General features: G+C 37.0%; 1 protein-coding gene across 30 annotated transcripts in view; it reads left to right on the forward strand.

Annotated features, from left to right (window-relative positions):
- DLG2 (discs large MAGUK scaffold protein 2) overlaps positions 1-14,443 on the forward strand; it is a 1,046,667-nt gene that overhangs the window by 907,160 nt on the left and 125,064 nt on the right. Inside the window, exon 1 of one of the 30 annotated variants that reach the window (XM_084519822.1) lies at positions 10,543-10,850. The exons of the other annotated variants lie outside the window; for them this stretch is intronic. The gene's annotated coding sequence lies outside the window, so the exon portion shown is untranslated. Of the gene's footprint in view, positions 1-10,542; positions 10,851-14,443 lie in introns of those variants that run through there. 30 annotated transcript variants of the gene reach the window in all.

Genomic DNA, 14,443 nt, shown 5'->3' on the forward strand with positions numbered 1-14,443 from the left:
GGAAGAGTTCTTCCTACAGTTTGGTTTCCTACAGTTCTTCCTAGTTTGGTTGCTGCCAGCAAAGGAAAATATGAAGGGTGGTGGGGTAGGGGGGTGCAGAAATCTTGCCCGAAATATGTTGAAATAGATTGCCTGTTAATTGTCTTCCTTTTTGATACATGTGATAACTGACTGTGATGGGTGGTTTGTGTTTGCCAAGATGGTTGGGATTTGTGTAAGTGTCATGACTAAAATAGCGGAGGAACCATGCTGAGTTTTCCTCTTCCTGTTCTAAAGCCCTAAATGCTACTTCTGGCTGAGGAGAATTTATCTGTAAGATATTTATTTTAGTTTTCTCTTGCAGTAGCATTTTTATGCTAAAACAGTATAATCATGACTAAATGAGCAAAATAGACATGGTGAAAGACCAGCTATGGGATTTTATTTGTCACATATACTTCATTAAAAATATTTAATGTTCTTGGAAAGGATGCTTGTCATGTAAAAGGAGAAACTGTTCACTGACAGTGCTGCATCTGGATATTATCAACAGGCACTGATGGCATGTTGCAGAGAAAACAAAAACCAAAAAAAAAGAAAAAACACAACAAAGAAATACCTTATTCCATAAAACATTGATTTAGGAACTATCAATAGCATAATGTCTTAGACCCAGATACTTTAACGTGTTTGGACATTTAACTCATGGGGCAGTCATTGAGGGTATAGTTTCCTTTGCATAGAAAATCCTAAATTTTCTAATAATGATTATTTAAAATCCTAAATTTTCTAATAATGATTATTTATTTGATGACACTACTGTGTATTAGTAGACACTGAGCACCTCTTATATTCCCATTAATCTGCCTAATCTACTTGTCCTTCATATTAGTACTAAAAGGAAAAGTGTTTTGGTAGGGTACATTTTGGTAGGATATTATTTTGCCAGAGTACCAGAGAAGCCCAGCTGGGTTTCTGGTTCCTTGCAGCTCCTTCTCCTTGCAGCTTACTCTTTCCTCCTCCTCACTGAGCAGTGCTTGGGGTCTGTCCCTGGGCTGGATGTGCACACCACATACTATCTGGTCTTTTGCTGTGATTTTTTCAAGTATAGAAGTTTGATTATTAAGAAAGTTTCCAAAATACCGAAATTGTGGAAAATTAACTTTCCCTGTCTAACTTGATTTCCTAGCCCTGCAGGAAAAACTTGTTTGAAAAAGTATTTTTAAAAAAATATCAAAATGCAAAATATTCATTAATACGTTATGGTTAGATTCAAGGATCTCTGGAAATAGAGAATTGGAGAAACTGTAAGTGGAATAATTCTGTCATTTTTCTTATTTCATATATTGGTGAGAAGCTGCAGAGATGAACTACCTTTGGCAAGATAAGATCCGTGAGTCTTTCTTGAAGTTTCACATGGATTTACCAAGCAGAGCATAAAATTATCCTAATCCTAGTAACGTTCAGTACATACAGGACATGTCTTCACATAGCAGGTTGTGTCTCAGCTGTGATTGGTGAGTCCTCAAATATAGAAAGCAATGTGAAACATTCTGTAGACTTCAGCAGCCATAATATTTATCACATAGATCAAAAAATTCATCAGTGTAAGTTAATACAGGACACTCAAAGTATCATTACTTCAAAGAAAAAAATGAGCTTTTCAAAATGGCAAAATGGTATTCTCTAAACTGTAAAGCAGGGGTGTCAATGCTGTCATCAGTGATTATTTCCAATATGACGGCATTTCACTTCTTCAGTACCATATTAAGAACTAATCTGTTTTTCCACAGCTTGGCCCTCTGTCACTTTTCTTTATATGTATACACCTAGATTTTACTGAATTGAATATAAGCTGTGTGTTTTTGTCTCCTTTCTATTACATAGGAAGAAAGAAGAGGGTGTTTTTTCTTTTCTTTATTTTTTCTTCTTTTCTTTCCTTTTTTTTTTTTTTTTCCTAGAAAAGTCAAAAACAATTTCTGGCTACAGCATCCAGACTAACGCTAGTTGAGGTTTCCTTCCCACAGGAAGTCATTAACTTTCTTGCCCATGTCTAAGAAGTAACTTCAAGAAAATCAATTGTTTGAAGGGAGTATTGTGTTAAATTAATGCATATTAAGCTCCCAAAAGAATTTAATCATTACAGGAAAAAAAAAAAAAAAAAAAAAAAAAAAAAGAGGCCTTTATTTGTGGTAGTTTCATTCAGAGGAAGATCCTAAAGTTACCTTCATGAATATATGAATATTAACATGCTTTAACTTTTATATACATTGATTTCATTACATGTAATTGATTTGCCCTAACTTTCCCCAAGTCTTCTTAAGTCAATAAGTTTGTAGCTTAAATCCAGATGCTTATTTGAAAATCAATTAACTGTAAACCAAGCAAGGCAAAAGTTCATTATTCTGTGTAGTATTGGTATAGGAATTATCTTACAGGAATAAAAATGTTGATTATAATTTTACATTCAAGATGATGTTTCTTAGGTTTCTAAGAAAAGCCAAAGACATACCTCAAAAACTTTACAAGAAACATGCATATATAATTAAATGATTCATCTGTTTTTATGATCACTTGCATTTAATTTCCATCCAAACTCTAGATGAACTTTGTAGTAGTGATATTTTATAATTAATGTACTGTATGTGAATATTTTCCCAAGATATGCAGTGCTAATATTTACACCTCACCTGGCAGGAGACAAAGAAATAGTATATGATCATGCAAAACTCATACTGCAAATACTAACTGCATAATGTTCATAAATCATCTATAGGAAGAGAGCATCTACTAAGTAGTGTGTGATTATTAATTTGTGATAACAACAAAAAACACACATAAAGAAAACAGGAGAAAAAAAAAAAAAAAAGCACAGAAGCAAACCTAATGTAGAAGAGAAACCATATATTCATTGCAAATTATTTGTTCAGTTCTGCAGGTCAGTCAGACTCAGAAAAAGTTTATTTACCAGATTCTTCTTTTTTATTAGGATGTGTGTAGATAGTGTATACACACACATGATTTACATTTCCATTCCCCAAAAAACCCTTGTTCTCACTTGGTACAAACTGAAGTACAGTTGTCGAAAGAGATGCTTACTGGGAACAAAAGCAATGAAATTTAGTGGTAAGAAAGATTGTTTTTTCCTCATTACTTCCTGGTATAATCTAATTAACTTTTGCATGCCCACAACTTTGATAGTACCTTCAGGTACATATTTTTTGATTGCTTTATAACAGACCTCATTGTTTTCAACTACCTGAAAGGAGGATGCAATGAGGACAGTGATGATCTCTTTTCTTAGGTACCAAGTGATAGGACATGAGTAATTGGTCTCAAATTGCACTGGGGGAGATTTAGAGTGGACATTATGAAGAATTTCGTAATGGTCAAGCAACAGAATGGGATACCCAGGGAAGTGGTAGAGCCCCCATCCCTGGAGGTATTTAAGAAACATGTGGACATGGCACTGAGGTTCATGGCTTAGGGATGAGACTCAGTAGGTCAGGTTGGAGGTTGGACTTGGTGATCTTGAAGGCCATTTCCAACCTAGATAATTCTATGACTCTGTGTTTCTAAAAAGACGCAAGAAAATCAAAATGTTTGGAGCTCTCCAAATCTTGCAAGACCATTTGCTTCAAAGGTACTTAGGTGTCCTGCAGCATTAACATTGAAATATGTCAAATATTGAACATATGAAATATGATTTTTAGTTTTTCTTCACAGTACCTGCATGAAGTAGCGCTGAGCAGAGAAACAGAGTCACAGAAGCAGAATCTGTCCCAAGACATGCAGGATGGCAACTCCTTCAGTAAATCTCCCAGGTTTTTGTCTACTGCCTTTTGCTCCTTCTTTGTTTTTCCAAGGCTCTCTCCTAAAAAAGCCAATGGAGATTTAAGCACATGGAAATGGCAAATAACTTCCCCTCACCAATGCTGCTCTTACTTTCTTTTTGGCCTGTATTTTTCATATGATTTTTTTCCAGTTCAGGCATCATGCTGAAAGCTGGTCAGGGCAAATGAGTAGGAAGCTACAAATTTAAGTGCTTAGAACTGCATATTCTCAGATTCAACATGTACAATCTCTCTGTTCAGTTCTTCATTATTGTCTGATAAATCCCATTATATCATTTAAGAAATACTAATCAAATGTTTTTGTTGTACCTATGTAGTCTGAGTTATTTGGGTATGTTTAATTCAGAGACTCTGATGCTGCAGTGAGAACAAGAGTAAGTATTTATATTTCACCTCCTTTAATTCTTCAGTTCTTCATTTAAAGGTCTTAGAGCATTTTCCACTCCTAATTAATCCCTGAGCTATAAGTAGTTCTAGAACAGAGCATCTAATTGCTGTCCTGATTCCTGGGTCCCATCAGATACAATCCTGACAAAATGGTAGCTTGTCCTGAAATGCTCAACTCCGTAGAAGTTGTTTGCCAGGTAAAAACTGCACATGTGATGGGGTGATGGACATTTCCTTGTTCACAGTAACTACTGCCTTGTAGATGGAGTATCTTTGCCATTCATGCCTTCAAGTGTCCAGAAAACGTGGGAATACATGAAAGTCATCTTAAAGCAGATTCACCAGGTTGTCCTTGCCCATAACTAACAAAAAGGGCTTCTGGTGAGAGCTGAATTATTTGACCTGATTTCAAGCCAAGACAGTTAATTCTGCAGTTTCAGCAGTCTTAGAAAACATGAAAGACTACAAATGATTCCTGCTGAGCTGAAGGAAGGCTTGCCATATCCCAACAGAGCAGTTATTTCTTCCTTTCTTTTCAGAACAATTCTTCATTTTGATGCTTCTGCAGTTGCATATTCTTCCTTGCTGGGAGGTACTACATCCTTGGCATCTTTGCAAGTAATGGCAAGAAAACTGCAGAAGTAAATTTTGCAAGAATGGCTGGCACAGACCTACCCTGAGTATCACCTGCTGTCCTTCCTTGGCTTGACTGCATCACAGACTGCTTAGAATGTTCATGCTACATGAACAGGATAACCATGGAGTTCAAAATGAGTAGGTTAAATTTACTCATGGTGTCATCTAAGCTGGTTCATTTGGAGCTAGCATGGGTATCTCTACATTGCTTTGCCATCTGCATTGTAGTTAGTCATCCAGGCTTCGTATCTTCTTTCCTGAAAGAAATCTGTAGGAGGGGAAAACTTAATCTAAAAGTATGTGTGTACTGATTCCTCTGCTAGTTCATTGTCATAGCCAGTGCAGAAGGCATTCTCAGGCTATGCCACTTGTCTTTTTTTTGTGATCTACCACAAACACAGGCCTAAATTTTACAGTTTTCTAAAGAAGACTGTTCTGTGTGCTCTTCAGTTGTCCATCTTCCTGGATAGCCCAGACAGTTCCTTTGCAACACTGCCATGGGCTTCTTTAATAAAGTTGTTCTGCTCTCTCCACTGCACATACCGTGCCTCTTACTGTGATGTCTGTAGAGCCGCTACTTTCTCCATGTGTCAGTAATTGCTGTAGGTAACATGAAGAACTATGCCAAGCTGACAGATTTTCGTCACCATCCTCAGAGGAGTCAAGTGTATCATTCCTGTGCTTTGCTTCTTCCCCAAATCAGCCACCTACTCCTCCCACCACAGAGTGCACACACTCAGACTGCGAATCGCAGGAGGATCTACATGTTGCTCCACCATTCTTTGCCATCCATAGCTGTTAACTCATTTTCTCCCCACACCAGGCTTATAAGGAGTTGAATGTGAGACCTTCTGTTTGCGTGAAAGATGCTTGTCTGGTTTGTTACTGAATTTAATGTTTTGCCTAATAGAAAGCGGATCTTGAGCTCTTCTTCCAGCTCTTGGAGTTAGTAAGCTGTAGACACTGTAACTCATTTAAAATGAAACAGCAGAAATAAAAGAGTGGGAAACTTGGAGTTAAAGGGAAATGATAATCCAGAGTGAAAAAATAAAAAAAATAAATAAAAAAAATCTGGATGCTGAACCATAGCATCCAAGTTTCTTGGTTATTTTAACCAGATGAAGTAATCTAAGCCATACAGAAAAGCAGCATTTGTATGAGGTGTCAGACTGGGAAATCCACTGGCTTTTAAATGGGCTGCTGTAGTATTCCAGGTTCATGGGGTGCTTTAAAAGACTTTTCAAATCAAATCCAGGTAGCCTCTCCAGAGGTTCTCAGGAAATTGCCATCTGGCCTGCCTTCCTTTAGAATTCTTTATTTCTGATAAGATCATTCATATTCTGGAGACTATGAAGCCAACATTAAGAGTGTTCAGCCTTCCTAACTAGCAAAGCAAGTTCTTTTCATTGCCCTTGGTTGACAGGACTTGCTCTCTTGGGTGTCTCTTCATTCAGACCTAGCTGCATATCCTCTTTAATTCCCTTTTTCCTTTTTTTTTTTTTTTTCATTTTCTCTTTTTCTTTCCCTTTTTTTTCCTTTTTTTTTTTCTTTCTTTTTTTTTTTTTCCAGAAAGAAGACTTGAGCTTGCACATAGCACTTGCAGAAAAAAAGATGTCACTTGAAGAAGAAAAGTATTGTAATTTAGAAAAACATTATTATAGAAATAGCACTTGTACAGTCCTTTACATCTTCAAAGCCCTGTGCAAGCTAATTTGTTAATTAATCTAAACATAGAGTTTTATTCATTTGTCCTCACAAGGATTAATCTTAAAAACTCAAACTCTATTTAAAAACTGTTCTTAAATGGAATTACAAGTGTGCTACATTGAGAGGAAATGAATTTCTCCTTCACCTTGCTGTGACAATTAAATTCATTTACATTGTCACTGCTGTTTATTTTACAATGAATGATGTATGTAGGTTACAGCGATGAAATCTATCTGACTCAATGGGTGGTACTTTTTTACCACACAGGTAAAACTAAAAGGACAAATTCTCACTGTATTCAGACTACTTATGGTGGAGGAGCTTGTGAAATTCATAAATGAATTTATGTGGTCTTTGCTGGAATCAAGTCTGAGAGATTTCTGTACTCAAAGAATACAAAAATGCCATTTAACCCAACTGCCTCTTGGAGAATATAGGTGCTGAATTGTTGTGTAACCAGTGGTTACTTTTACCAAATGTAATAAAAGACAAATATGCTCAGCTGGTTTTGATTTGGAAAAAGGGATGTCTCAGAATTAGTTGAGGTCCTATAGATTTCCTGGCAACTTGGAGCGGGGTTAGGGAGGGAGCTGTAATTTAGTGCTTTTTCTGGGAAGAAAGTGGGCAACAAACTGGTTAGTGACCTGGAGCCACCCAAGTCCTGAGCTTTGTCTTATAAGGGGCCCAGGAGAAGTTGGTGTGATGTGAAATGTTTCAGATTGAGGCAAGGCAATGGGTGGGGTCTGAGATCAAAGGAGAAACATCTGTGGGAAACAAAGTTTTACTAGATCTGATTGTTAGAAAGTTTATGTTTCTTGTTATTACTGTTCTTCTGGATGCTATGGTCTGATAAATGCTGTCTTTTTTTAAATCCTTCTGGGTTTATTGCTTTGGTGATGCTCTCTGACAGTATCATCAACAGGCTATTGGATGAAAGAGCATTTGCTTTAGCCAGTTTAAATCTGGGAAACAAAAAATATCACTAAAGGGATTGAAGAGCTTAATTGCTAAATGCAAGGTACTAAATAAATACATCCTTAGTTTGCATGATGGCTTCTTAAGCCACATGGTGAGAATTACTGACCAATCTACTGATCCGGACCATCTGGGATAGTCTAGAAATTGTCTCTGCTGGTTGACATTTATTCACCTGGAACTGTGGGTCCACTCTGTGGACATCCTGGAGGTGTGGTTTTGCCTCACTGGGATATGTGCTAACTGTACTAGGTAATTCATGATCTAACTAGTATCAAACCTTCCTGTATTTACTCTTTATTTGAGTTTTCCTTAGCTGCTTCTTGACTTGAGAAGGTAACTTGTTATTCTAGCTGAATGCCTTGGCTAGAATATGCCCAGTGATCTTTGTGCTCTTTTTAGCTAGCAAAAGGGATCTCTATGAGGTGTAGTCAATATTATACCACATGATGATATAAGACAGAAATCATGTTTTGGCATCAGATGGGAATGCTTTTGTCTTTTTTTTTTTTTTTTTTTTTCATTTCTTAATCATTTCTAGCTTGCAGATTGAAGCAAAGAACCTCAAAGTAAATACCAAATGTGTGCGTTACAAATGCCTTAAAAATACAAACTAAATATGTATGTAGGTACACATAAATATGGCAGCCATATGGGATTCTCACACACCTGTCAGTGAAGTGAGAAAGTTCAAATTTCAAATCTCACCTTCTGCACTAGAATGTGAGCCATGAACATAGCCTGGAAAACACAGGTTGTTAGATGAGCGTATCCATTCACTAAGAAGGCAGCAGGCTTTATATGGCTTATTTTTGATAGAGCACCACACTGCTGAATATTATGGAATTGGCAGGTATGAAATATTTCCCATGGAAAATAACATGGAAGCCAAGGTAGCTAAATAAAAATTGAAAGTAAGTGTGAAATGAGGTAGCAATATTTCTTGGAATTGTGACTCTTGTGTAATACCACAGACTGTGGCTTATGCATGCCACCTACACACAGCTATGAAATATTGTAGTTATACATTGCTGTGATATTGGTCAGTTTTACAAACCTGTAATTCAATAAATGTAAACTGAATCTTAGAATGAATGCTATATTGGTAAAGAAGATTCAATCAAACATTGGCTACATCTTCACCATGCTGCACCAAATCACTGTCATGTTTACAGAGATTTGTGGTAAGCCTCTTCAAACCTGAATAGTTACGGTAAAACAAAAAGAAAAATGCCATTTAGGGGCATTTTGGCAGAATTCATAGTAGTATGAAACCTGAAAAATAAGTCAGAAAACCCTGATTAGTACACAAGACAACAAATTCTTGTGCTTTGGCCATTGTAGTGAACCTCCATAATTTGCAAGTAAAACACATAAATCTGTGAGAATAGAATTTCTCTCTGTAAAGCCAAATTCAGTGGCACAGTTCTTTTTGCTACTTCTCACTGAGCCAGTGTCTGTCACTTAGATTTTTTTTTCTGGCCATTTTGGATTATCCCCAGCCAGCATCACTGGAGAATCCAGTTATTGAAACTCAGCTGCTCTTTCCTTTGATAAAGCTATAGACTTGAAAACCGTTGTTCTGATTAAGTCCTGATATGTCTTCCCTATATTCTGCCACCCAATTATGTACAGCTTTTAATTCAAGCAAGTAAGGTTGCTTGTGGCCTCTAGTGATTTATTTTTTTTCTCAAATAATGAAGGTGCCAAACACAAAGAGACAAATGAGGAGGGGGAAACAAGCAGCTGAGGACAAGAGAAATGGGATATATATAGGACTTGCTTTTGCTATGCATGAAATGCAACACCCCGTACCCACATTGTGACGCACATCAGGCATTCCAGATGGTGACAAGGGTTGGGTTTCTGCCTCGGGCTGCCATGCGCAGGCTTCATTTGCATTCCTCAGCCCAGTTGTTCATGGAAGAGCATCCGGAAAGTGCACAGCCGCTCACACAACAGCACTCACCTTCCAAAGCACAACCTTGCGTCATGGTGCCAAATGTTGGAAGAGTTTTACAGTCATGGGGAAAGAAAGGAGCTGGAGCAAGTTCAGGCTCCAAGTAGAGCCCTCTGAGTGTCATTACCAGGGATGTAGAAACAGAAAATCATCATAAAGTGTTCTCATTCGCTCCTCACACTCATACAAATAGTCTTGAGGTCGTGTAAAGTGTGGACAAGATCACTGGATATTCCTCTGAATAAACATTTTTTACTTGATTAAAAAAGACTTTCCTTACAGTAATATTTTCTGTGACTGATCCTTGTCTGTGTATGACCAATACAATAACAAGTTTTACTTGTTGGGGGCTAATTGTGAGAGTTAGATTCTATCATGTGCAGCAACTGTGATTGCCATTGCTGTAATTAATCCTATTTCAAGTTGTTTATTTTAATTAATTATATCAATGTATCTGAGCTTTAGCTGTTTGATTCTGTTATTTTTTATGTGTAGATTTGCTTTAAAACAATGCAAGAATATGGAAAATAGGCATTAGAGAAGTAAAGAACATTATAAATACATACTTTTAAATTTAAGGATGTACTTAAAACCTACCGACATTTTATAAGAGTCTTTAAAAATATATACCTAATTTTAACTAATAGGTATATTGTTTTTAATAGTCATTGTTGCTGGAGCACTGTTGTTAGGTTATTCTTGTTAAATTCCACAGAATTTGCCTCAATAATATCCATTCATGATAGTGGAAGTTGTGAACCGTGTGTTAGTCACTAAACAAGAACTGTGTCTTTAAGAAGGGATAATTTTCTGAAGATTAAAAAACAACAAAACACGAACACAAAAACTGTATCTAGAAGAGACTGAGGATGTATTAAGAAAGGTTTAAGTGAAGAAGCTATTTCTAGTAGATGGTTTCTCCTCTGAGTTTAGATTCTCCCCTGAAGTGCAGTTGATCATTCCACCTTAACAAGGTGCAGTGATTGACAGGTAGAGATGTTGCACAGAGCAGAAGGTGGGAGTGTGCTCTATTGGTTTGTGCTTGTACATCCTGAGCACCAATTACTGTCACTGCTGCCAGCACTGATGTGTTTATCAGGATGAGTTATAGCAGAATATATGTACACAGGCAGTGTGTATGCTGGATGACCACCCCCTGTGATGTAAAATATGAGAGTCTGGGAGCTACCGTTTTATAATTCATCAGGTTCAGCAACTGAATGTTGTTGGTTGGCTTAGTTATAAAGGCAAGTGTGAACTGAACAGCAGACAGGAGCATCTCGCATCAAGAGTCCTGCGAAGCTGCATTTGGTGACTGGGCTCTGCTTTTGTTCAAGTGAATTCTGCCCTCGGTGAGTGATGTGGGTTCTGTCGAGCTAAAGCTGTTATTATATGAGCTGGGGGAACCTGCCTGCTAGTTTTATTTGTGTTTTGCTGCTGGAAGTCCTTGTCTGTGGTTGTTTTTAGCTTTTAGAATATTTTCAGTTGTGTACGTTACTGGCACAAAATGAGATGAAAAGAAAAATGCAATGATGAATTATTCACCATAGTGCTGTGAGGATCTCTTTTCTAGCTAAAGTTACTTTCCTTTCATGAGTGTGGTGTGTGTTCAAAGAAGCTACAAACCAGCAAATTTACCTGTCGTTAAATTGCTTTTATTAGCAGTTAAAGAGAGTGATTGCTGTAGCTTTTGTAACAAGAGAAAAAAAAAAAAAAAAAAAAGGTAAAATCAGAAGCATTTAAAAATTCTTTGCTTTTATTACATGTGGCTTTTCAGATTCAGCATTAAATCTTTTGTGTGTAGCATAGGGCTGTGAAGAATATATATTGTAGAGTTTTTTAATTAGGTAATCAGTAAAATGGTATCCTCTCTCTGTTTTTGTGGTAAAATGCTTAGTATCACATTAAAATGAATGATTCCCCATCTTGCATAACAACAGTGCTGAAAGATGTGTAAGATGAAAGGCAAAGAGAGACTTTGAAACAAACTGTAGGAAAAATGATATAGCACAGCAAGGCAGGGAAAAGGTGTATTTTCTATAATATCTGCATTACTTTTTGAATTTTACCAGCTTTAGTTTCTAATTATCACTTGCTTCACTATGATCTCTCTGTCTTTTCAAGAAAGGTCCTTTAATATCTGCCCACAGTAGCTTGCCAATTACCAAAGATCAATAAACTGGCAAAGTATTTTTTTATTTCCTTTAACCAGAAAAGAATTGAACAGCATACTTTACCAAACAGAAATAATAGCATTGCTGTATGATACCTGTATCCCTTGTCAGGAGAGGCAGGTGGTCGTGAATGACAATTTTAGTTTTCCTTTTATCATCAGCAGTATTATCAAAGCAGACAGACATTGCTTCTGCCCCTCTGTGCCAGTTTCTTTTTTCTTTTCTCTCGGTAGGAGAGGAGAGTTTGTTTTATCAAAATATCAAGAGGGCTCAGCAGACCAGCACCTGTTGTCTTATAGCTGTATTATTAGTAATTGGAGAGAGACTCTCTTCCAGAGACCTCTCATCTGTTGTCAGTCCAAATTGTTTACCCTGTAGTGATTTAAACTTATACTGCTGCCTCTTGGAAATACCCTATTCTATGAGTTATGTGTGAAGCATCAAAGCTGCTGAACAGATACTGGCTTAATTAATAAAGTACCTCTTTTTAGCATCATTTTAATTTAAAGATTAAGGCAATTGGCAAAGTGGCTTTTTCCACAGACTTTCTTTGCAGAACAGATTTGCTTTTATTCTTTATAAAAATGTAACCTAAAATATATATATATATATAAAAAATCCAGAATTTCTCAAGAAGATCATTTCCTGCCAGCTTAACAGATTTCCTGTTTCTAGGAAAGACTATATACCTGTGTCAGCAGTGCTTTATTTAAGACTATTTAGCTGCTTTTTAAGCATTCAGATCTATTTTCAGTGACCCCTGTGCTAGCAAATGAGGTTTCTTGAAGTGTGAGCTTCTGGTTTTGCAAGTTCTCCTTCTTTCAGAAATCTGTGATATTGCATCCATCTGTCTAGGCATTTATATTGCATGCATCACTGTGGTGTAATCTCAGCAATCTGAACATTAACCATGTAAATGTATGTACTGTAACTCAGGAAGTATAAATTAGGACAGGAAAAGCAACCCTAAAAGGAGAAAGTTATGATGCGGGCATATGGCTCTTGTGGGCACCGTAGCTCCAGATTTGCTATTTGTTATAGCACAATAAATTAAGCTACCAACTAGTTCAGTTTGTAGGCAATGGTATGGAGGCTTGGACCCAGAAGAAACCAGCTACTTGAAGTTTTGTCCAGATAAGACTGAGGCCAAGTGAATGGAAAGGAGCCAGAGGACATGGCAAAAATCTCTTTTTATTCTGGGTGCCTAACAGTCTGGGAGTGTTGCTGAGGGAAAACCAGCAGTGACTAAGAAATGTATTTTAAATTTTCTCTGGTCTGGAGAGCACAGTTGTTTTATCTGAATATGAGTTTGCTCCTGTCATCCATGCCTCCCACCCAGCAGCAACTGGCTGCAGCATGCTCCATGGAGTGCTGAGCCTTGAATCCCCTTAGTTACCCAAGCTGGTACAGATAACAGCCATCTGCATGGTTAGCAGTGTTTCCTGCTGGAAGCAAGCTACAGCACAACTGCAAGAATTGTGTTGGCTTCCTATTAATTCCTGAATAGGGCTAGTATTTTGGGGCTGAAGTAAAGCACTCTCTAAGTAGCAGACATCTGCTCTCCAAGAGGAATCTTCCTCAGCTTTTGCCTTTTGGTTACAGCTGAAACCAGCCAAGGAACTGATGTTCAAATTATCTTTCATATAAAATCTAATGTATGGGGGAAAATGTCTTGTAAAACAATGTCCTTAGCTTTGGAATCCATCTCTTTTCTTTGGTCTGAAATATCTCAGGTCTACTGACCTTCAGGTTTGCTGTGAAGTCCCATGGCAAGTAGTGATCAACAGTTTTTGGTAAAGAATTATTTTTCAGTTTGCCATAAGTATAACTAATGTTTGACTGTGCTTTTTCCCTGTGTCAAAAGTAGCTGGAGACTGCAGCAGCAAACTCAAATTTGTGTGCCTGTAACACCTCTATTTTCCCTTTTCAAGCACACACGCACAAACTATACTTTTAGATAAAAGAATGCCTTTATACTTTGTGCTGAATCTTGGGTACAGAAAGCTCTAGTGTATAGACCTGAAAACTATTAACCATCTATTAAATCTCTTCTTATTTTATTATTTTTATTTTTTATTTTTATTGAACAGACTAATAAAGTGACATTGCATGCTGTTTCTGAGGACTTTCAGATTTGAATTCAGTAGTCACAATGGATATGAAACAAGGACCTACAGGCACCAGTAATCATAAATCATAAGCATAATAAGTAATCATAATGATGTACTTTCAGTGAGAAGCTCTTCAGTGGGAAAATGGGTTGGAATGACAGCCTAGATATATAGTATCTTTGATGTTGAGAATAACCAATGTAACTTTTTTTTTCATAGGGAAGAGCTGGAACTTCATAGTAAAAAATGATAATCTGTCATAATTTTTATTTTATTTTTTTTTCCCCAGAGAGAAAGGCAGAGGAATACTGTTTTAAAGGATTATCAAACACTCAGAGCATGAAAGGAACAAATTTGGCAAGTGGAGCAGAGTGTGTTCATAAACACAACATGCTCTTTGATGTTGGTCTGTTCCTTGTGTTGGAACTGAAATACATGCAAAGGTCTAATCCTGATGTATGAGATTTTTTACGTTTTGTATGATTGTACAAGCAGGAGAGGGTATTTAAGTTAGGAAAGCAGTAAAAAAATCACTTCTAAGTAAAATCCATCTCAAAAGTGCTAATTTGTAGATGCTTGTAGATGTTTGTTTTGCTTGGGTGTTAATCCTACACCTTCTATGCTGCAGATGGTTAACACAAGCTGAATAGTATCAGTCAA

This window comes from Aythya ferina (genome assembly GCF_964211825.1).
Source record: "Aythya ferina genome assembly, chromosome: 1".
Classification (NCBI taxonomy): Eukaryota; Metazoa; Chordata; class Aves; order Anseriformes; family Anatidae; genus Aythya; species Aythya ferina.